At 46.4% G+C, this 23,501-nt stretch overlaps 6 pseudogenes; all 6 read right to left on the bottom strand.

Moving 5' to 3' along the window:
* Window positions 1-7,664: 7,664 nt before the first annotated feature.
* Window positions 7,665-7,784, bottom strand: LOC143931512 (5S ribosomal RNA; annotated as a pseudogene).
* A 95-nt stretch (window positions 7,785-7,879) lies between these two features.
* On the bottom strand, window positions 7,880-7,998 carry LOC143931912 (5S ribosomal RNA; annotated as a pseudogene).
* A 6,494-nt stretch (window positions 7,999-14,492) lies between these two features.
* LOC143932268 (5S ribosomal RNA) lies at window positions 14,493-14,611 on the bottom strand (annotated as a pseudogene).
* A 103-nt stretch (window positions 14,612-14,714) lies between these two features.
* Window positions 14,715-14,833, bottom strand: LOC143931257 (5S ribosomal RNA; annotated as a pseudogene).
* A 323-nt stretch (window positions 14,834-15,156) lies between these two features.
* On the bottom strand, window positions 15,157-15,275 carry LOC143931687 (5S ribosomal RNA; annotated as a pseudogene).
* A 99-nt stretch (window positions 15,276-15,374) lies between these two features.
* LOC143931951 (5S ribosomal RNA) lies at window positions 15,375-15,493 on the bottom strand (annotated as a pseudogene).
* Window positions 15,494-23,501: the final 8,008 nt, after the last annotated feature.

Below are 23,501 nucleotides of genomic sequence, written 5' to 3'. Positions count from 1 at the left end.
GGTCCCAAGTTTGTTAAGGGCCGCCCGCCATATCCTCCGGTGGTGCGTCAGCATGTCTACCTTGTGATGAGGGGGACGTCTGGACAGTGGGGCTCTAAGGACTGACTGAAGTGGGGTGTGGGCTGGGTCGTCAGGGCGTTTACAAAGTAATGTCTGGTATCTTGGTAGCTCGCTCTTGTCAAAGTGATAGAAGTGGGACAACTGGGAGGCAAGATAATAATCCTGGAAATCTGGAAGAGCAGCCCCTCCCATTGTCACTGGGTTCTTCAGAAGTCTCCAAGACAATTTGTGTCTGCTGTGGCCCCATATAAATGAATTAAGAATTGATTCAATCGTCTTGAAAAAATTTTGTGGTATATACAGGGGTGCATGCCACACCAAATACAATATCTTGGGCAGGAGTATCATTTTGACCAGATTGATGCGTCCCATAACACCCAGAGGTAGTCTGGCCCAAGTTTGAGTCTTGTTCTTGATCAGGGTGAAAAGGGGTTCAATGTTCAGGCGTATATAGTCTGTCAGCGATCTAGTGACCTGCACTCCTAAATACTTGATCACGGAAACCCTAGGGAGATTCAGAGGAAGGGACGTGGGCACAGGGGGGAAATGATCAAGCGGAAGGATCTGGGATTTAGACCAGTTGATGCTCAGACCTGAATGACTACCAATACAGTCTATGGTGTGAAGGGCTGCAAGGAGAGAGGGACCCGAGTCGGCTAAGTATAGGAGTGTATTGTCAGCATACATCCCGATCTTTTCCTCCAGATCTCCTATCCTAAGGCCACAAATTCTGGTGTCTGCGCGAACCATAATAGCTAGTGGTTCCACAGCCAACGCATACAGCATGGGAGAAAGGGGACAACCTTGTCGAGTCCCTCTCTCCAGCGGGAACTGATCAGAGAGCCAGCCGTTCACAAGCACCTTGGCCCTCGGGGATTGATACAGGAGTTGGACCCATCGAATAAAGTTGGGGCCAAGTCCGAATCCCGAGAGGCATTCCCACAAGTAGTTCCATTCCACGGAGTCGAAGGCCTTGGCAGCATCCAAGGCCACCACCACCCGCGAGCCGACTTCATCATGGGATCCCTGGATGTTCATGAGTAAGCGGCGGATATTCATGGCAGTGTTTTTCCCTGGCATAAAGCCAGTCTGGTCAGGGTGGATCAGTGAGAGGAGGACCTGATTAAGGCGGGAGGCAAGAATCTTGGCCAGTATTTTAATGTCGACCTGTAGTAGGGAGATGGGTCTATACGATTCCGGGTAGTTTGGGTCCTTCCCTGGCTTGGGAATCACTACTATTTGTGCTTCTCTCATGGAGGGGGGTAGGATTCCCGTGTCAAATATGGATTTATATAAGTCGTGAAGTTTAGGGGTCAAAATTTCAGAGTAGGTGGCATAAAATTCAAGCGGTTGACCGTCCAGCCCTGGTGCTTTAGAAGTGGCCAGAGAGGAGATAGCCTCAGAAATATCCTCCTCAGTAATAGGGGCCTCTAAAAGGTCACGTTGGGCGTCTGTCAGTTTGGGAAATGTAACTCTCGCTAGGTAGTCTCTGGTGTCCTGGGGAGTATGAGTGACCCGAGTGGCATAAAGCGCTCGATAAAATCTCGCAAATTCCTCCGCCACCCGTTGTGGGTCCGTAATACCATTCCCCTGGGCGTCAATCAGTGAGACCACGACTGGGGGATGGGAATCTAAGTGGGCGAGGTAAGCAAGTCGTTTGCCCGATCTTTCACCATGTTCAAATATCCTCTGCCTACAGAAAAAGATGCGCTGCTTGGCCTGCTCCGTGTGCAGTTGGGAGACCTGTCGCAGCTGGAGCTTAAGGTTAGTAGCCGCGGCAGGCGAGGGGTCTCCACGAAACTCCTCCTCCAGTCTTTGTAGATGATCTGTAGCCTGTTGGATAACAAGTTTTGACGACCGCTTAAGTCTGTTAATACGCGTGGTGAGCAGGGAGCGGGCGTAGAGCTTAAATGTGTCCCACACTATATCGTAGGCAGCGGAATCCCCGTTGACTGTAAAATAGTGTTGCAATTCCGTAGGGATGTCTTCTTGCTCCTGCAGAGCGGCTAGCCAAAATGGGTTCAGCCGCCAAGTAGGAGAGGGAGAGGCCTTCAGGAGCCGCATCGTAATCCAGTAGGGGGAGTGATCCGAGAGAATTCTCGGAGCAAAGCCCACATCTTCCAGTCTGGGTGTCAGAGTCTGTGAGATGAGAACAAAGTCAATTCGGGACATTGCGTTATGGCTAGCTGAAAAGCACGAGTATGCTTTAGCATGTGGATACTTGTGGCGCCACGTATCTACAAGAGCAAAGTCCGTCAATATACGATGTAGTCTGGTATGGGCAGGTGGGTCACCAGGGGAGTCCGGTGTACCCATTCGGTCCAGAGCGGGAATCAGGGTCATATTAAAGTCCCCCATCCACACTGCCGGCACCGAGGGGTAGTGTGCCATGAATGCAAGGCCCTCCTTGAGTACAGCTGAGTTATAAGGGGGGGGGGGACATAGCAGGTTATTATCAAAATAGGGGCTCCACTAATGGTGGCATGTAGGAATACATACCTGCTTGGCTGGGTGATTTTAATATGGTTTTGAATCCGGGGGTGGATAGAATGAGCTCTACTCGAGGGGATCATTTACCGGGAGATACTGGCCTAGGTCGCACGTTTCAGGAATTCTCTCTTACAGATCTGTGGCGATTTAAATATCAGGCTAAACGTGTTTACTCCTGTTTCTCTGCAACTCACTCCACCATGTCACGTATAGATTATATTGCTGTGTCCGCCCAGTTGTTACCCAGGCTAGTAGACACGGGCTATTATGCTAGATCATTGTCAGACCACGCTCCTTGCTGGGCAACTTTTTCCTTGACCCGACCTACTGGACCGAAACCATGGCGGCTTCACCCCTTCTGGTTAACCGCCTTGAGTGACAGTGAAGACTTAGGGGATGAATGGGGGTTTTTCTTTACTACTAATCAGGGGACGGCTCCGGTTGACTGTACCTGGGAGGCTTTTAAACTGCACGTACGTTCCCCTTTAACACACCGGATTAACCGGTTGAAGCGTACCTCCAAGACTTTGCTATCTAATGCCCTACGGGAGCTGGACTCGGTGACCACTGACTTCACTACTGACCCCACACCTGCTAAGGCCCAGGTATTACGACACCACACAAGGCTAGTAGATCACCTCCACATTGAACAGGCTAAGCAAAAGTTGTTTTTTGTTAAGCAACGGGTGTTTGAACAAGGAGAGAGGGCGGGAAAGTTGCTGGCCTACTTGGCGCATCGGGACTCCAAGCCACCGGTGGTGGTTTCGTTGACTGACAATGGGGGTGAGGAGGTGACTGATCCACCAACAGTGGCCACCATGTTTCGTGCTTACTATGCTGCCCTTTATGAGTCGCAGGTACATAGGCCGAGGACTGAGACGGGGGCGTACCTCCGAGATATCTCTCTTCCCCACCTGTCTGAGGCTCAGGTTGAGTCTCTTGAGGCCCCGATATCGGCAGATGAGATTAGGCTAGCGGTGGCATCCCTTGCAATGGCTAAGGCCCCTGGACTGGATGGTATTCCCCTGGATTTCTATGCCCACTACTCTGAGACACTAGTGCCAGAATTGTTGAGATTATATACACACATATTTGACTCCGGGTCCCTACCTGATACTCTAAGGCAGGCAGTTATTATAGTGATACCCAAGCCAGGAAAGGATCCCCACTCCCCCGGATTCCTATCGACCCATCTCGCTGCTCCAAGCAGATATTAAAATTTTGGCTAAAGTACTTGCCACCCGTCTCAGTGGAGTCATCCTATCACTTGTTCACCCGGATCAAACGGGATTTATGCCTGGGAAAAACACGGCCATTAATATCCGCCGGTTATAAATGAATATCCAGGCTGAACATGACAGAGTAGGCTCGAGGGTGGTGGTGTCACTGGATGCCGCTAAGGCGTTTGATTCCATTGAGTGGAATTATCTTTGGGAATGCTTGGGTAAATTTGGGTTTGGCCCCAATTTTGTTAAATGGATTACTCTCCTATACTATCGCCCAATGGCTAGAGTAGCGGTTAACGGATGGGTGTCGGACCCCTTTCAGCTGGGCCGTGGCACACGTCAGGGTTGTCTCCTATGTTATATGCTTTGGCGGCAGAACCGTTGGCTGCTGCACTTCGGGCACACCCGGCTGTAGTAGGCCTCCGACGCGGTTCTCTGGTGGAATCAGTAAGTATTTATGCGGATGATACTTTACTGTATTTAGAGGACTCGGGTCGGTCGTTGGAGGCTGCCCTGGGGGTCATAGAGGAGTTTGGTGGTCATTCCGGTCTGCGTATTAATTGGACCAAGTCGCAGGTTCTACTCATTGACTTGTTCTCCCCGGACCGGGATGCAGCTTCTCTCCCACTCTCCAGGGTATCCTCCATTCAGTATTTGGGAGTGCAGGTTACGAGGGAACCTGGGGAGTATATTCATCTTAATCTTGAACCACTGCTTCTGTATGTGCGGGAGAAGACTAAGGCATGGTCCCGTCTCCCCATTGGGGTTATGGGACGGATCAATATTACTAAAATGATCCTCCTGCCGAAACTCCTTTATGTACTTTGGCATTCCCCTGTCATGGTCCCCGTGGCGTTCTTTAAAACATTAGACGGTGTCTTAAACACTTTTATCTGGGGCCCATCTAGACATAAATTGGCATGGAACACACTTAAAAACCCGACCTCTATGGGGACTGGCTCTCCCTGATTTCCACACATACTACATAGCAGCCCAGATTTCCCATTTTTATCACCTCCATAGAGCGGATAGTCACAGATATCAGGCCTTGGTGGGCGGGAGGGCTGAATCTCTTGTTGATACTCCCCTTCAGATGATTTTTCGGGGTGGTGGGGTTAGGGATGCCCGGTCCCGGATCCTGCCACACCACCGGAGTATTTGGAAACTAGCCCTTAGATTACTGGGAGCTGACTATTACCACTCACATACACCGCTATGGCGCAACCCCCTGCTGCGTGAGTTGTCTGGCTTACCAGATGTAGACTTGTGGGCTTCTAGAGGGATACTTTTTCTGTATCAGGTGGTGACTCCTATGGGCGTAAGGGATTTTCCCTCCCTACAAGTGGAATTTAACATACCCCCTCATATGCACTTTCGCTACTTGCAATTGCGACACGCGCTTCGTGCGCAATTTGCTCAGGACTTCCCGAATGTACAGTCGCTGGCTTTGACAGATGTAATTATGGGAGACGAACCGGCTAAATTGATCTCGACTCTATACGGCCTACTCCGGGCCCGCTTGGTGGCGCAAACCACTGAACGGGCCAGGTTGAGATGGGAAGAGGACATAGGTCCCTTTGATGGGGAGGAAGCCCTTGAGAAAGTTCAACAGGCTTCGCTTAGCCTACCTGACCGACTAACGCAGTACTATGTGATACACAGGTCCTATCTCACCCCTATCCGGATAGCTAAGTATCATCCTGACTATAACCCGAAGTGTCCCCGTTGCTCTTGTACGACTGGTACTTTCTACCATCTTCTCTGGCAATGCCCATTGGTCCAGGAGTATTGGGGGCAGATTGTCAGGTTTCTACATGACCACATGGGTTCACCCCTTCAACTTGACCCTAAGAGTTGCCTACTTAGTATATTTCCTGATACCTCTGTTGATCAATACTTGGCTACATTTTTGCACTCTACGCTGTTTACCGCACGAAAGCTTGAGGCTAAATACTAGATGCGTCCAACCATGCCTACTATGCGGGAATGGGTAATGGGCATTAATAGTAAGCTACCCTTGATTAAACTGGTGTATAGAAATCGTGGGTGTCCAGCCAAATACCACAAAATATGGGATAGGTGGGTGGAAAATCTGCATACGTGTGTGGAGTGAGCTATATTGGAGTCTATACTATCATTGTCAGGAATTTTCCTTAATGTAAGATGTATTACTGTCCGTCACCTATGAAGAGGCTAATGTTTGTACCTACTGTAATATCTTGTTATAACTAAGTTGTTCAATAAACTTGTGCTGTTAAAAAAAAAAAAAGAAGCGCCATGTGGTGCTATAAGTATTTACCCACATAATTTGTGTCACATCCCACTATAGGGGCTCAGTTGAAAGTCAGTCACCTGATCGCTACCCAAAACACACTCACGTCTTTGACTTCCCCCCTATTCCCTATACGTGGCCATCCAACCTTTGAACTGGGGACCCACTTAGAAATTCCAACCTAGACAATGCGTCTAAATTCGTCATTGATGGAAAATGGCCTTCTTTCTCAACAATAACAGATCCGACAAGGCTTTTACAACTGCCTTTTTGGAGAACGGCGCAACAACATCATTTTCTCCATTCCATCCCCAATCCTCAAACGTTCGCCCGCCCTCAGACGGAGTTTGAGACTCTATGCAGGAGCGAAGGCCCTTTGGCCCACATTCTCTCTCAAACAGATTACCCACACTTAACCTGTCTGTCCAACTGGGAAAAGGACCTTAATTGCTCATTTTCCCCAGCACAGAGACAACGCATTATCACTTTGGCTCTCAAAATGTCGCTGTGCACGAAGATACAGGAGACGAATTTTAAACTTCTCACCAGGTGGTATTTGACACCATCAAAGCTGCAGAATTGTTTCCCCTCTTCCTCGAACATATGCTGGAGGTGTGGAGAAGAAGAGGGCACGTTGCTGCACATTTTTTGGTCCTGCCCCAGCTTGGTGGACTTCTGGACAGAGATCCGATGCATAACACAAAAATTCACAGACTTCTCCATCCAGGAAGAGGCTGCATTCTTTCTCTTGCACCATTCACAGATTCCCATTAAGAAGTACAAAAAAATCTATTTTACAGCATGTGATAAATGCGGCGAAATCCTGCATCCCTCTCTATTGGAAAAAATGTTCCCCCCCTTTCATTACTCACTGGCTTAGGAAAATAGAGGACATTAAAAAAAATGGAGGACTTGATCCTCACATCACAAGGTAAACAAGAATTTTTTAAACAAACCTGGGACATCTGGAATACCTTTATATTCTCGCTGGAAGGATGTCGCCTGCTATCGCCTTAGTGCTCTGAGCTTTCCTTGACTGGCCCCTTGGACAGTGGCTGCCATCGTGTCTCGTCCCCTCTTCTCCTTTTCTGATCTTTCAACCCTTCTCTTTTCTGCCTTCCTCCCCTAACTCTCACCCCCTCCACCCCCTCTCTCTTTTGGAAAGAGTGGAAAATTGGGAATGACGGCCCCACACCCCCCTCTGGATGGATTATGCCGGAGGGACCTGGGGTTTGTGTGACCCTGGATCTTGGTACAGAAGGCAGACTCACAGTTGCGAATATACCTGTATCAAGTATTGTTCAGCTGCTTTTTGCTCTGTATTTCTTTGTTGCATTATGTACTCGGGGGACCGTCTTCCCCTATTTGGAGAAAAAATTATATTTGACCAAAAAAAAGAAGCGTACGACACCTGGTATTCCCAGGCGGTCTCCCATCCAGGCATTAACCAGGCCCGACCCTGCTTAGCCTCCAAGATCAGATGAGATGGAACAGATTCAGGGTGATGTGGCCGTAGCCAATATCTTCAGGCACTCTCAACTCTCTTGACAAACACCAAGATGGTCACCTTGGAAACAAGCGGAAAAAAATAGGTCAACGGCAACAACATAAAAAGAAGCCTACGGCATCTGGAAATCCCAGGCGGTCTCCCATCCAGGTACTAAACTGGTCCCAACCCTGCTTAGCCTCTGAGATCAGATGAGATTGGGCTCTTTCAGGGTGGTGTGGCCGTAGGAGATTTCTTCAGGCACTCTCAACCTTGACTAACGCCAATACGGTCACCTTGGGAAACAAACAAAAATACCAAGTCAACGCCAACAACATGAGAAGAAGTCTACAGCACCTAGTATTCCCAGGTGGTCTCCCATCCAGGTATTAACAAGGCCCGACCCTGTTTAGTCTCTGAGATCAGACAAGATCTGGTGCTTTCAGGGTTATGTGGCCATAGGCGAGCTCTTCAGGCACTCTCAACCCTCTTGACAAACACCAAGATGGTCACCTTGGTAAACAAACAAAAAAAAAAAACAAGTCAACGCCAACAACATAAAAAGAAGCCTTCAGCACCTAGTATTCCCAGGTGGTCTCCAATCCAGGTACTAGCAAGGCCCGACCCTGTTTAGCCTCTGAGATCAGAGGAGATCGGGCGCTTTCAGGCTTATGTACCCATAGGCAATCTCTTTGGGCACTCTCAACCCTCTTGACAAATGCCAAGATAGTCACCTTGGGAAACAAGCGAAAAAAAAACAGGTCAATGTCAACAACATAAAAAGAAGACTACGGCACCTGGTATTCCATAGCCATCTCCCATCCAGGGACTAACTAGGCCCAACCCTTTTTTATCCTCAGAGATGAGAAGAGATAGGGCTCTTTCAGGGTGATGCTGTTGTAAGCTAACTCTTTGGGCACTCTCAACCCTCTTGACAAATGCCAAGATGGTCACCTTGGGAAACAAGCGAAAAAAAAAAAAAAAAGAATCAACGCCAACAACATAAAAAGAAGCCTACAATAACTGGTATTCCCAGGTGGTCTCCCATCCAGGTACTAACCAGGCCTGACTCTTCTTAGCCTCCAAGATCAGACGAGATTGGGTGCTTACAGAGTGCTCGGACACTTTCCCCATCACTATTGGGACGAGGCAGGGGTGCCCTCTGTCTCCCCTATTTTTTATTCTGACACTGGAACCACTTATGTGTCACGTTCGGAATGACCCGAATATTACTGGCATATCCAAACCCTCGGCACACCACAAAATTGCGGCGTACGCTGACGATCTAATTTTTTTCCTCTCCAATCCACACATTTCGCTTCCCAATATACTCACGGCTCTCCGGCGATACGGCAGCCTATCAAACTATAAAATCAATTGCACCGTCGGCTGTATTGAATATATGGGTCCCGGATGGTGAGGCCAAGAGGCTACACTCCGCTTTTCCATTCTACTGAGCTGAAAAATCTATACGTTACCTGGGCGTTGACATCGCAGCGGATTTGCCGCAATTGTACCAGCTTAATTTTGTCCCTCTCCTGAATAGACTGAAATCTGATTTGGGAAACTGGCATGCTTTAACACTGACCTGGTTCGGGCGCTGTAATGCATTCAAAATGACGGCCCTCCCGCGGATCTTATACTTGTTCCAGACATTACCGATCCGGTTACCCCCAATTTTTTTCAGACAACTGCAGGTGCTGCTCCGGGACTTTATTTGGTTGCGCAAACCGCCCAGAGCCCGTTTGCAATTGCTTGCCAGACCAAAGGACAAGGGGGGTCTGGGTCTCCCAGATCTGAGACAATACAACAGAGCGACTCTGCTAGCGAGAGTCGTTGATTGGCATTGTAATGGCCCACACAAGCAGTGGGTGGAGATGGAGATTGAGGATGGATCCATTCCCCTATTGACCTCCCCGTGGCTCCTGTCCACCCTACCAAAAGACCTCAGAGATCACCCCGTAGTGGGAGCTACGTTGGCTGTTGTGCAGAGGTTGTTCCGCTGCACACACACATTGCTCCCCTGCCGTCACCAATGACTCCGGTTATAGGTAATCCAGACTTCCCACCGGGATTTACCAACAAGAAACTGCGACAGTTGACAGTGGTGGGGAAACAGCGTCTGGGAGATGTGTGGCCCTCGGGAGGGCTCCCGACCACGCAAACTGTCGCCGAGCTTTCTGACCCTCCGCTTGACTTGTTTAATGCTTATCAACTTTGTCACTTTCTTCTGGCCATACAAAGGGCCCCCTACACTCCTAGAGACCTGACGCCCTATGAATCCATCTGTCACAAAAAGGAACCTGTGCGACACACCCTTTCCCTCCTCTACAACCTATTAAGTAGTCAGGAGGAGGAGTCGACCCCACCATTTATCCACAAATGGGAGAGGGACTTTGGCATCACATTTACCCCACAACAGATAGGGAAGATCCTGACATTAGTACATAAAGCTTCCATCGCAAACCAATATCAAGAATCGGGATACAAGATAGTCTCACGCTGGTATAGAGTCCCATATCTTCTGAATAAAATTAATAGATCGATTCCGGATGTTTGTTGGAGGTGCAATTCAGATACGGGGACCATGGGACACATTTTCTGGGCATACCCGGCCTTGAGGAACTTTTGGGTGGAGGTGACCGGGACGATAAAAACTCTCAGAAATGTAGATATCGCAGACAACCCAGCAGCGTGCCTTCTACACTTGACCGAACAGCCTGTTCGAAAATACAAGAAAACCCTCACGATGCAACTCCTGAACGCCGCCCGGGCCTGCATTTCCACACTGTGGAGGCAGCCTCAGCCCCCATCCAAGGTGCTGTGGTATTCCAAAGTCAATCTTATTCTCCGGATGGAAGAATTGACCGCCACCCTTCACAACACTGAAGAGGCATTTAGTGTTACATGGAGGCCCTGGAGGTATTTTACTGGTACTTGAGACTACATTCGGGAGGTGAGCAGCGCCCCTGTCCCAGAAAACGACTGAACATCTAACGTTTACCTACGTAGGCCAAGTCTGCCCTGGGTGGCATTCCCCCCCCCCCCCTCCCTTTTTGTCTTTATTTTTCTTTTTTTCCCCGCTGCCATCCCCCCCCCCCCTCCTCTCTCTCCGTCTTTGCACTCTCTTCTTCCCCCGTCCTCCCTTTTCACTATGCCTTGTCTCCTTACTAGCCTTTGGGACCCAGAAGAACCCCAGGGTTCTGGACACGACCGGCTCATATTTTACTCTGGTTCACATAGGTCATGATAAGCTGGCTCGCTGTGGTCCCAGTTGTTCTCCATGATTACATTTGTCCGAACGGAGCTGCATGTCGGAGGTGGGGTTTCTCTCTTTTCTGCATGAAACTCCAGGACTCCCCTTGAGAACCCAGAGTTATTTGGCTGCCTATTTTTTGTTACCATGTAATTGTGACCCTGGGTCATGCTGTATGGTTGACTGCTATATTTATGTTGTTCTACTTATACTTAATAAAACAATAAAACAAAAAAAAATAAAAATAAGTCAATGCCAACAACTTAAAAAAAAAGCCTATGGCATCGAGAAATCCCAGTCGGTCTCCCATCCAGGTACTAACCAGGTCCCAACCCTGCTTAGCCTCTGAGATCAAATGAGATTTGGCTCTTTCAGGGTGATGCAGCCATAGTAGATTTTTTCAGGCACGCTCAACCCTCTTGACAAACGCCAAGATGGTCACCTTGGGAAATAAACAAAAAAAACAAGTCAACGCCAACAACATAAAAAGAAGCCTACCGCACCTAGTATTTCCAGGCAGTCTCCCATCCAGGTATTAACAAGGCGCGACCCTTTCTAGCCTCTGAGATCAGCAGAGATTGGGCGCTTTCAGGGTGATGTGCCCATAGGCAATCTCTTTGGGCACTCTCATCCCTCTTGAAAAATGCCAAGATAGTCACCCTGGGAAACAAGCAAAAAAAAACAGGTCAACGCCAACAACATAAAAAGAAGAATACGGCACCTGGTATTCCAAGGCCATCTCCCATTCAAGTACTAACTAGGCCCAACCCTTCTTAGCCTCTGAGATCAGAAGAGATAGGGTGCTTTCAGGGTGATGAGGCTGTAAGCGATCTCTTTAGGCACTCTCAACCCCTGGTATTCCCAAGCTGTCTCCCATCCAGGTACTAACTAGGCCCATCGCTGCTTAGCCTCCGAGATCAGATGAGATTGGGCTCTTTCAGGGTGATTTGGCCGTAGGCACGCTCTTTGGGCACTCTGAAGCCTCTTGACAAAGGCCAAGATGGTCACCTTGGGAAACAAGCTAAAAAAAACAGGTCAAAGCCAACAACATATAAAGAAGCCTACGGCATCCAGTATTCCCAGGCGATCTCCCAATCAAGACACTAACCAGACCAGATCCTTCTATGGCACCTGGTCTTCCCAGGCAGTCTCTCATCCAGGTACTAACCAGGCCTGACGCTGCTTAGCCTCTGAAATCAGACGAGATCGGGTGCTTTCAGGTTGATGTGGCCGTAAGCGTTCTCTCCAAGACACGCCCAACCCTCTTGACAAACGCCAAGATGGTCGCCTTGAGAAACAAGCAAAAAAAACAGGTCAAAGCCAACAACATAAAAAGAAGCCTATGGGCTTACAGCGGACCTTAAAAGATGGGACCCACTAGCTCTGTCATGGTTCGGACGCTGTAATGTGTTGAAGATGAACGCGATGCCACGACTTCTGTATCTACTACAAGCCTTACCTATCAAAATACCCCAGACTTTCTTTCATGCGGTTCGCTCAATCTTTATCAAGTTCCTCTGGCGCAGAAAACATATGCGTATTGGTAGGGCAATGCTATTGTGACCGAAATTGCGGGGAGGTATTGGCTTCCCGGACCCTGCTCTATATTACACAGCGACGCACATGACACCGGTGGTTGACTGGTGCCGGTGTTCTGCCATATACTGTCCGGCCATGATATAGTGTCCGCGCCGTACTGCGCATGCGCAGTACGGAGCAGACGAAGCTTCGGAAAATCTCTGAAGCTGAACGGCGCCTGCGCGGTGAGTGGAGGTGGTAGCCCCACCATCCAAGCGGACATAGGGTTGTGAATATTAGAGGGCCCCTCGCAGGCGAGCTTCGCTCGCCACGCTTCGGGCTTGGCCTCGCTGCACTCGGCTCTTTAATATTCTTACTCTATGTCCACTTGGATAGTGGGGATAGAACCTGGACTCAGTGCGCAGGCGCCGTTCATGCTCGGCAATTTTAGGAATCTGTGTTGCTGTGTACTGAGCATGCGCAGTACATAGCGGACACTATCCGATGGGGGACCATATGTGATAAGACACCGGCATGGGGAACTGAAGCTATGGGTCAAGCTAGAGCAGGAGATGGCGTGGGTTCCACTGGCTTGTCTGCCTTGGGCGGGGAGGCCATTGGAGCCCTGTGTGACTACTCACCCGTTAATTGGCCCCTCGCTCGCCGAGATGGATAGTTTTTTTCACCTTTCCCACCTGACTAACTTCCCTTCTCCTATGACCCCAATTATTGGACATCCTAGATTCCCTCCGGGCCTGTCTGACCAGGCCTTTACCAGGCAAACCCCGAAAGGGCTTCTGAGAGCAGCCCTATTTCTTGGACCCACGGGCTTGATTCCCATGGGGACCATACTGCTAGAGCAAGTACCTGTTGCATTGGATAGCTGGAGAGCTAGACAGCTAATCCATTTCCTCGGATCACTACCTAACCAGTCGTTCTTCTCTAGACAATTCCACCCCTTTGAGGAACTTTGCCTGGATGATGGCCCAATTCGTGGTTCCCTCTCTAGGTCCTACCAAATCCTGACAGGCGCACAATCCTCCACGGATCCACCCTTCCTAGCTAAATGGAAAAGAGACTTACAAACTACATTCTCCAAACCACAGAAGGACAGAATACTCTTTTTCGCCCATAAGTCGTCACTCTGCAGTAAATATCAGGAGATCTCATATAAGCTGATCACACGCTGGTATCGTACACCGGTGGTGTTGTACAAAATATTCCCCGGTCAATCTGACCGCTGCTGTCGCTGTGGGCAACAGGCTGGCACCATTCTCCACCCTTTCTGGGAATGCCCTAAATTACAAACATTCTGGCAGCCTGTCCTGAGACTCATCCACAAGTTCACAGACATTTCCTTAGCCAATGATCCCGCAGCAGTTCTTCTCAATCTAAGCGTTATCATAAGTCCTTACTTAAACATCTCCTCAATGCAGCTAGGGCCTGCATCCCAAGTCAGTGGAAAGAGCAATCTGCTCCAATGGTGACCCAGTGGTTCGCAAGGGTAAATGATATTGAACGAATGGAAGACCTGACTGCCACAATGAGGGATAAAATGGAGGAGCATGGGAACAGATGGTTCTACTGGACCCAGTTTCGCTTTTCGGAAGAATACCTCCATGAGACATAGTAAGCTCATGGTGATCGTTGGAGATCGCTGTTCCAAACGTTTGACAGCTGATGAGCTGGTGAGCCGAGGGCGTCTCTTGCTCCCTGGGAGGGGACCCCACCCTATCCACTCTACCCACGACACCCCCTTACCCCTTCTTTTCCTTTTCTGCAATTTCCTTCCCCAATCTTCTCTTTCCCCTTCTCCCTCCTTTCAGTTCTACTATTTCCCTTCTTAACTCAAAAAAGGGAAAAGAAAATGGTATGTTCCGACCCCATTTGACTACTACACAATACTCTTCCCCTATCTATGGATATCTAAACTCTTCGAGGGTAGCAGGGCTAGTATCAATAATATTTTAAGTGGTAGAGGATCCCAATGAGATGGAGCTTTAATCTCATCTTGATATGACCGCAAAGCTGTACACGTGCTATTCTCCTCGGACTTCTTACCATTGGCTCTGATATCCATGCAATATGATCGTTTGTTTGTAACTATTTGTATCACACATTCTGTGAAGTTGCCTTTGCATTGTATGTCGCATACTACTAAATAAAAAAAAAAAAAAAAAAAGAAGCCTATGGCACCTGGTATTCCCAGGCGGTCTCCCATCCAGGTACTAACCAGGCCCGACACTGTTTAGCATCCGAGATCAGACGAGATTGGGCGCTTTCAGGGTGATGGGGCCGTAGGTGATCTCATCGGGCACTCTCAACCCTCATGACAAACGCCAAAATGGTCACCTTGGGAAACAAGTGAAAAAAAAAAAACAGGTCAAGGCCAACAACATAAAAATAAGCCTACAGCACCTAGTATTCCCAGGTGGTCTCCAATCCAGGTACTAGCAAGGCCCAACCCTGTTTAGCTTCTGAGATCAGAGGAGATCGGGCGCTTTCAGGGTTATGTGCCCATAGGCAATCTCTTTGGGCATTCTCAACCCTCTTGACAAATGCCAAGATAGTCACCTTGAGATACAAGCGAAAAAAAACAGGTCAATGTCAACAACATAAAAAGAAGAATACGGCACCTGGTATTCCAACGCCATCTCCCCTCCAGGTACTAACTAGGCCCAATCCTTCTTAGCCTCAGAGAAGAGAAGAGATAGGGCTCTTTCAGGGTGATGCTGCTGTAAGCGATCTCTTTGGGCACTCTCAACCCTCTTGACAAATGCCAAGATGGTCACCTTGGGAAACAAGCAAAAAAACAAAACTACGAATCAACGCCAACAACATAAAAAGAAGCCTACAATAACTGGTATTCCCAGGTGGTCTCCCATCCAGGTACTAACCAGGCCCGACTCTTCTTAGCCTCCAAGATCAGACGAGATTGGGTGCTTTCAGAGTGATGTGGCCATAGGCAATCTCTTCAGGCACTCTCAACCCTCTTGACAAACACTAAGATGGTCACTTTGGGAAACAAGCGAAAAAAAACAGGTCAACGCCAACAACATAAAAAGAAGTCTACGACACCTGATATTCCCAGGCGGTCTCCCATCCAGGTACTAACAAGGCCCGACTCTTCTTAGCCTCCAACATCAAACGAGATCGGGTGCTTTCAGGGTGATGTGCCCGTAGGCAATCTCTTCAGGCACTTTCAACCCTCTTGACAAACGCCAAGATGGTCACCTTGGGAAACAAGCAAAAAAAATAAAAATAAGTTGGAAGCTAGAGACAATACGCCCCGAGTCCTCAATTTAATCCATGCGGCGCATGTACAGGGAAGGCCCTTGCTTATGTTGTCAACGGACGCGGAGAAGGCCTTTGACAGGGTGGCCTGGCACTTTATGCAGGCCACCCTGGAACATATAGGTCTTGGCCCCAACATGATGATGTCACTTTACTCCACACCGTCGGCAGCGGTACGGGTGAACGAGTGGTGCTCGGACTCTTTCCCCATCACTAATGGGACGAGGCAGGGGTGCCATCTGTCTCCCCTAATTTTTATTCTGACACTGGAACCACTTATGTGTCACGTTCGGAATTACCCAAATATTACTGGCATATCCAAACCCTCGGCACACCACAAAATTGCGGCGTACGCTGATGTTATAATTTTTTCCGTCTCCAATCCACACATTTTGCTTCCCAATATACTTGCGTCTCTCCAGCGATACGGCAGCCTATCAAACTATAAAATCAATTGCGCCAAGTCAGCTGTATTGAATATATCGGTCCCGGATGGTGAGGCCAAGAGGCTCCGCTCCGCTTTTCCATTCTACTGGGCTGAAAAATCTATACGTTACCTGGGCGTTGACATCGCAGCGGATTTAGCGCAATTGTACCCGCTTAATTTTGTCCCTCTCCTGAATAGACTGAAATCTGATTTGGGAAACTGGCATGCTTTAACACTGACCTGGTTCGGGCGCTGTAATGCATTCAAAATGACGGCCCTCCCGCGGATCTTATACATGTTCCAGACATTACCGATCCGGTTACCCCCAATTTTTTTCAGACAACTGCAGGTGCTGCTCCGGGACTTTATTTGGGCGCGTAAACCGCCCAGAGCCCGTTTACAATTGCTTGTCAGACCAAAGGACAAGGGGGGTCTGGGTCTCCCAGATCTCAGACAATACTACAGAGTGACTCTGCTAGCGAGAGTCGTTGATTGGCATTGTAATGGCCCACACAAGCAGTGGGTGGAGATGGAGATTGAGGATGGATCCATTCCCCTCCCCGTGGCTCCTGTCCACCCTACCAAAAGACCTCAGAGGTCACCCCGTAGTGGGAGCTACGTTGGCTGTTGTGCGGAGGTTGTTCCGCTGCACACACATTGCTCCCCTGCCGTCACCAATGACTCCAGTTATAGGTAATTCAGACTTCCCACCGGGATTTACCAACAAGAAACTGCAACAGTTGACAGTGGTGGGGAAACAGCGTCTGGGAGAGGTGTGGCCCTCCGGAGGGCTCCCGACCACACAAACTGTCACCGAGCTTTCTGACCCTCCGCTTGACTTGTTTAGTGCTTATCAACTTCGTCACTTTCTTCTGGCCATACAAAGGGCCCCCTACACTCCTAGAGTCCTGACGCCCTATGAATCCATCTGTCACAAAAGGGAACCTGTGCGACACACCCTCTCCCTCCTGTACAACCTATTGAGTAGTCAGGAGGAGGAGTCGACCCCCACCATTTATCCACAAATGGGAGAGGGACTTAGGCATCATATTTACCCCACAACAGATAGGGAAGATCCTGACAATAGTACATAAAGCTTCCATCGCAAACCAATATCAAGAATCAGGATACAAGATAGTCTCACGCTGGTATAGAGTCCCATACCTTCTGAATAAAATGAATAGATCAATTCCGGATGTTTGTTGGAGGTGCAATTCAGATACAGGGAAAAAAGGGGAAACATTTTCTGGGCATGCCCGGCCTTGAGGAACTTTTGGGTGGAGGTGACCGGGACGATAAAAACTCTCAGAAATGTAGATATCGCAGACAACCCAGCAGCGTGCCTTCTACACTTGACCGGACAGCCTGTTCGAAAATACAAAAAAACCCTCACGATGCAACTCCTGAACGCCACCCGGGCCGGCATTCCCACACTGTGGAGGCAGCCTCAGCCCCCATCCAAGGAGCTGTGGTATTCCAAAGTCAATCATATTCTCCGGATGGAAGATTTGACCGCCACCCTTCACAACACTGAAGAGGCATTTAGTGTTACATGGAGGCCCTGGAGGTATTTTACTGGTACTTGAGACTACATTCGGGAGGTGAGCAGCGCCCCTTTTTAGGCTTTTAGGCTCTTTCAGGGTGATTTGGCTGTAGGCACTCTCTTTGGGCACTCTGAAGCCTCTTGACAAGAGCCAAGATGGTCACCTTGGGAAACAAGCTAAAAAAAACAGGTCAAAGCCAACAACATAAAAAGAAGCCTACGGCATCCAGTATTCCCAGGCGATCTCCCAATCAAGACACTAACCAGACCAGATCCTTCTATGGCACCTGGTCTTCCCAGGCAGTCTCCCATCCAGGTACTAACTAGGCCTGACGCTGCTTAGCCTCTGAAATCAGACGAGATTGGGTGCTTTCAGGTTGATGTGGCCATAAGCGTTCTCTTCAAGACACGCCCAACCCTGTTGACAAACGCCAAGATGGTCGCCTTGAGAAACAAGGAAAAAAAACAGGTCAAAGCCAACAACATAAAAAGAAGCCTATGGGCTTACATCGGACCTTAAAAGATGGGACCCACTAGCTCTGTCATGGTTCAGACGCTGTAATGTGTTGAAGATGAACGCAATGCCACGACTTCTGTACCTACTACAAGCCTTACCTATCAAAATACCCCAGACTTTCTTTCATGCGGTTCGCTCAATCTTTATCAAGTTCCTCTGGCGCGGAAAACATATGCGTATTGGTAGGGCAATGCTATTGCGACCGAAATTGCGGGGAGGTATTGGCTTCCCGGACCCTGCTCTATATTAGACAGCGATGCACATGACACCGGTGGTTGACTGGTGCAGGTGTTCTGCCATATACTGTCCGGCCATGATATAGTGTCCGCGATGTACTGCGCATGCGCAATACGGAGCAGACGAAGCTTCGGAAAATCTCCGAAGCTGAACGGCGCCTGCGCGGTGAGTTGAGGTGGTAGCCCCACCATCCAAGCGGACATAGGGTTTTGAATATTAGAGGGCCCCTCGCAGGCGAGCTTGGCTCGCCACGCTTCGGGCTCGGCCTCGCTGCGCTCGGCTCTTTTATATTCTGACTCTATGTCCACTTGGATAGTGGGGATAGAACCTGGACTCAGTGCGCAGGCGCCGTTCATGCTCGGCAATTTTCGGAATCTGTGTTGCTGTGTACTGCGCATGCGGAAGTTAGAGTGGGTGTTGTGTGCCTCCTGCACAGTATACACCTTATTGCTGGTGTTCTGTTTCTGTAATACAGGAACCTAGCACTGTTACAGTGCTAGGGTGTACAGAGAAGCTGGTATATATGGAAGACCACAGCATACAGAAGAAAGGCTAGTGAATACAGAATACAGACTCGTGTATGCAGATAGGCTTGAGTATGCTAGAGTAAACAATGAGGCTGGGGTACACAGAGAGGCTAGTTTAAAGAGAAGCTAGATGTTAGTGTATATAGAGAGGTTAGTGTATAGAGAGAGTCGAGTGTATACAGATAGGACAATGCATATAGAGAGACTAGTGTATACAGAAAACAGGCTTGGGTATATATCCAAGCTGACAGTGTATACAGAAGACTGGGTAGTGTATACAGAGAGTCTAGTGGGTACAGAAGACAGGCTGGTGTATTCTAGCTAGTTTTTACAGTCTAGAGTATACAGAAGACAGGCTGTGGTATACAAAGGGTTTTGTGTATTACAGAGATGCAGGGGTGTACAGAGAAGCTAGTATATATAGAAGACTACAGCATACAGAAGAAAGGCTAGTGAATACAGAATAAAGGCTGGAGGAGAGGCTAGTGAATGCAGAACACTATCTAGGGTATATAGAGAGGCTAGATTATACAGAGAGGCTAGTGCATAGAGTGAAGCTATTGTATATAGAAGCCTGGTTAGTGTATACAGAGAAGCTAGTGTGTACAGAAGAAAGGCTAGACAGGCTATGAAGAGAGACATGTTTTTACAGAAGACAGTTTGGGGTATACAGAGATGCTAGTTTATACAGAGAGACTAATGTATACAGAAGACAGGCTAGGGCATATAGAAGACAGAAGACGGGCTAGTGTATTCAGAACATAGGCTAGTGTATATCGAAGACAGGCTATTGTATGCAGAAGACCGGCTAGTGTAAACATGCTGGTGTATATAGAGAGGCTAGTGAATTTAGAGGGTAGGCTAAGTGATAACAGAAGACAATCTGGGCTATACAGAGACATTTCATCATTTCATCTAGCTCACATCTCTAATGGAGTATGTCTCATTGCCATGTTATGCCTTTTCATTCTTATAGATAACTACACGATTTTAATCATCCACATCAAGCATGCAATAAAACTATCATACATCAAAATAAACCATGTACTCTTTTGCTCTATTTTGCATATTTGTAATTCTCCACATCAACTGTCACATTGAGTATGTGACAGTCCTGACACACCATCCTGACTTATTTTTCTTTATTTCTTATTAGAAATAGAGAGTACTATCTCAAAATCCGGTTAAATCTATTCACTTCGATGAGTTCTACCGCTACTTGTACGTTAATGCAAAATGTTCACAAAACCATCCATTTGCTACCAGACATGCTGCACATACTAAGAGTAATGTAACTATCGCTCGCTAACGATGTAAACAGTTTTATTGCTTTTCTGACATTAACCGAGTATCTCTGACATTAACTGAGTATCTCTCTGCACTATGATCTTAATAATAATAATAGGATTGTGTAATGCAAAGATCAACTAGTCTAATATAAGCTTTCTCATTGGTACCGGCATATCCTTTAAATTTCGACTAACGCAACTATTTCTCGGCAATATACAAGCTAAGCTTTCAATCTCTTACCTTTGAACAGCGATACTTCCTCCCTACAATATTAAGCCATTTAAATGTCCTATTGGTCGCCTATATTATACAACTCTCTGAAAAGCCTATATGTAGAGAATAAAACTAGTCTTACATCTTAATAAAACAGTTTTATTGCTCAACCAGTATCAGCTGTCATGACAAATAAACGCTTCCACTGTTTGACTCTATTTTCTGTATTACTTCTTTTTCTCCACCTTAACTGTCACAGTTAAAACACAGTGACAAAACATTTCTTTTTACCGCAGCAAAATGTGAGAAAAGCAGTGTAAGCCGTCTTTCTGCCATATGCTTCAGAAAATTAATGTACCGCTTTTAAATCCATATCAATTCCACATAACCGTGAACCGTCTTACAATTTTAATATTTACTGATAGCAATTACTGATATTAAATTATGACTATACCAGTGGAAAAGGACCGCGTAATGGAACTGTGAAATTAATCATAATCTCAGCGTTAACTTAGCTGATAAATTTACGATTTACTCAACGATTTACTCAACGATTTAAACTTAGATTTTTTTCATTCTAAGTCTATTTAATCTTAAATAATTTATACTATATTCTACTGTACTCTTAAATTATGTACTGTTGTTCTGTATTTTAGCCGTGCTCAATTTCGTTTTATGTTGCAACCATCGAATCTCATTGCTATTCCGACATTCTGCCTTAAGAGTAATGCAACCATCTCTCGCTACCTCTATGCAATAGGATTCTCTTTCTAAATCTATTTTGTGTATTACTTCCTCTCCACATTAACTGTTAACCATTTGTAACACATAACACTTGCAACACGTTTTTTAACAGCAGCAAAATGTGAGAAAAGCAGTGGGACGGTTTACTTGATTGAGAAGTGGTTGCAGTAGCAAAGCATAGCAATACAGTTTGATTACATTAATAACACATAATGCAACTATTTTACATTCACATCATGCATACATCCTAATGTGAGCTGTCTATCACTATTAATGTTCATGGTTACTGATACATTATGCCAATAACCAGTGGAAACGGAAAACAATCATTGTAAGCCGTCTTCGTGCGTAACAAAATTAATGGAACGATTTACACGTTGGAATTTTCAAGCTACGTCAATTTACTCTTAAAATACCCTTTAGCTGCTTAGCTCACACTTTGCTGTATGTAGCCGCGTTTACATGTAAGTAACCAATAGGGATTGACATTTCATGTCCATCTCACATCTCTAATGCAATTTGTCTCCTTGCCATGTCATACTTTGCCAGTTATTATACTTTCTCATCCGATAGAAACCTAGTCGTTGCTGATATTTCATGATTACAGCAATCATCCCATCTAATTGCTATTCCGACATTCTGCCATGGTATTACTTTGCAACGCTCTATTGAACAATGTAAAGGTAAGCTATATATTTTGTGTATTTCCACTTAAACTCGACCTGTAGTTTGCTATGTCTAAATCCAAGTTACCTACTCACCTTTATTACGTATACTGCTAATTTTAGGATAATACAAAACCATCTTTTTGCTTCTTTACACGCTGCACATATTAAGAGTAATACAATGCTACCGATGTGAACAGTTTAATTGCTCTTCTCACATTTAGCTGGTATCTCTCTGCTATAGGAAACTGAATTTGTACCACAACGATCACTCATCTAATATCAGTCCACTCAGTGCTGCCGGGATAACTTTTACATTTATAGTACTGAAATTATTTCTCAGTCATTTTGGATCTACTGCAACTAACGCTTCCGATCTCTTTTAAACTGCAATTTTCTAAATTTCTGCAATATTAAGTAATATTTAGCTGCTTAGCTCACACTTTGCTGTATGTAGCCGCGTTAACTGTATTAATGGTTACATGTAAATAACCAATGGGGAATGACATTTCATGTCTACCTCACATCTCTAATGCAATTTGCCTCTTTGCAATTGTCATACTTTGCCAGTTATTATACTTACTCTTCCTTAAAGACACGTAAGAATCCTGAAAAACGATAGAAACCTCGTCACGTCGTTGCTGATATTTCATGATTACAGCAATCATCTCATCTAATTGATATTCCAACATTCTTCTTTGGTATTACTTTGCAACGCTCTATTGAACAATGTAAAGGTAAGCTAGATATTTTGTGTATTTCCACTTAAACTCGACTTTTATATACTGTCTCAATATTATCCGTTCTAATTTTGCTAAATTAGATTGTAGAGTTTGCTATGTCTAAATCCAGGTTACCTACTGACCTTTATTACGTATACTGCTAATTTTAGGGTAATACAAAACCATCTTATTGCTTTTTTGCACGCTGCACATATTAAGAGTAATGCAATGCTACCGTGAACAGTTTAATTGCTCGTCTCACATTTAGCTGGTATCTCTCTGCTATAGATAACTTTCGACTGCAATACCTAATCTCTGCTATTGCACAATATTTAGCTGCTTAGCTCACACTTTGCTGTACGTAGCCGTGGGGATTGGCATTTCATCTCTAATTCATATTCACATTTCTAATGCAGTTTGTCTTTTTGCCATGTCATCCTCTGTTAGTTATTATGCTTTCTCATCCTTGTGCTATATTTGGGGTATATTCACTACATGATTGAAGACACGTAATGAACCTGATTGATAAAAACCTACACACGTCGTTGCTGTTATTTCGTGTATTTCCATTTAAACCCGACCTGTATATACTGTCTCAATATTAATTTTAGAGTTATTTTGCTATATTTATTATTAGTATGAACAGATTACTATCTCTAAATCCTGGTAAACCAGCTCACACTAAACCATCTAATTTCTACCTTACACGCAGCACATATTAACATATTAACATTTAGCCGGTATCTCTCTGCAATAGTAAACGAAATGTGTAGATCACTCATCTAATATCGTCTTTTTAGTGCTACCGGAACAACTTTTAAATTTAGAGTAATGCAACGATTTCTCAGTTTTATGAAGCTACTGCAACTAACGTTTTGGATCTCTCTCCTGATAAATTACGCTCTGCATTATTAAGCCATGTAAATTGTCCTATTTGTCTGCTAACAATGTTATGTATAATAATACAAATCTTTCAAAAGCAATATCGTCTCTATCACTTAGCACTCTTTTGCT

This window comes from Lithobates pipiens, unplaced genomic scaffold (assembly GCF_037356315.1).
Source record: "Lithobates pipiens isolate NorthernLeopardFrog02 unplaced genomic scaffold, aLitPip1_a1.2 Scaffold_25, whole genome shotgun sequence".
In the NCBI taxonomy this organism is placed as follows: Eukaryota; Metazoa; Chordata; class Amphibia; order Anura; family Ranidae; genus Lithobates; species Lithobates pipiens.
The sequence above is the reverse complement of the archived record's forward strand: the minus strand, read 5'-3'. Positions and strand labels throughout refer to the sequence as shown.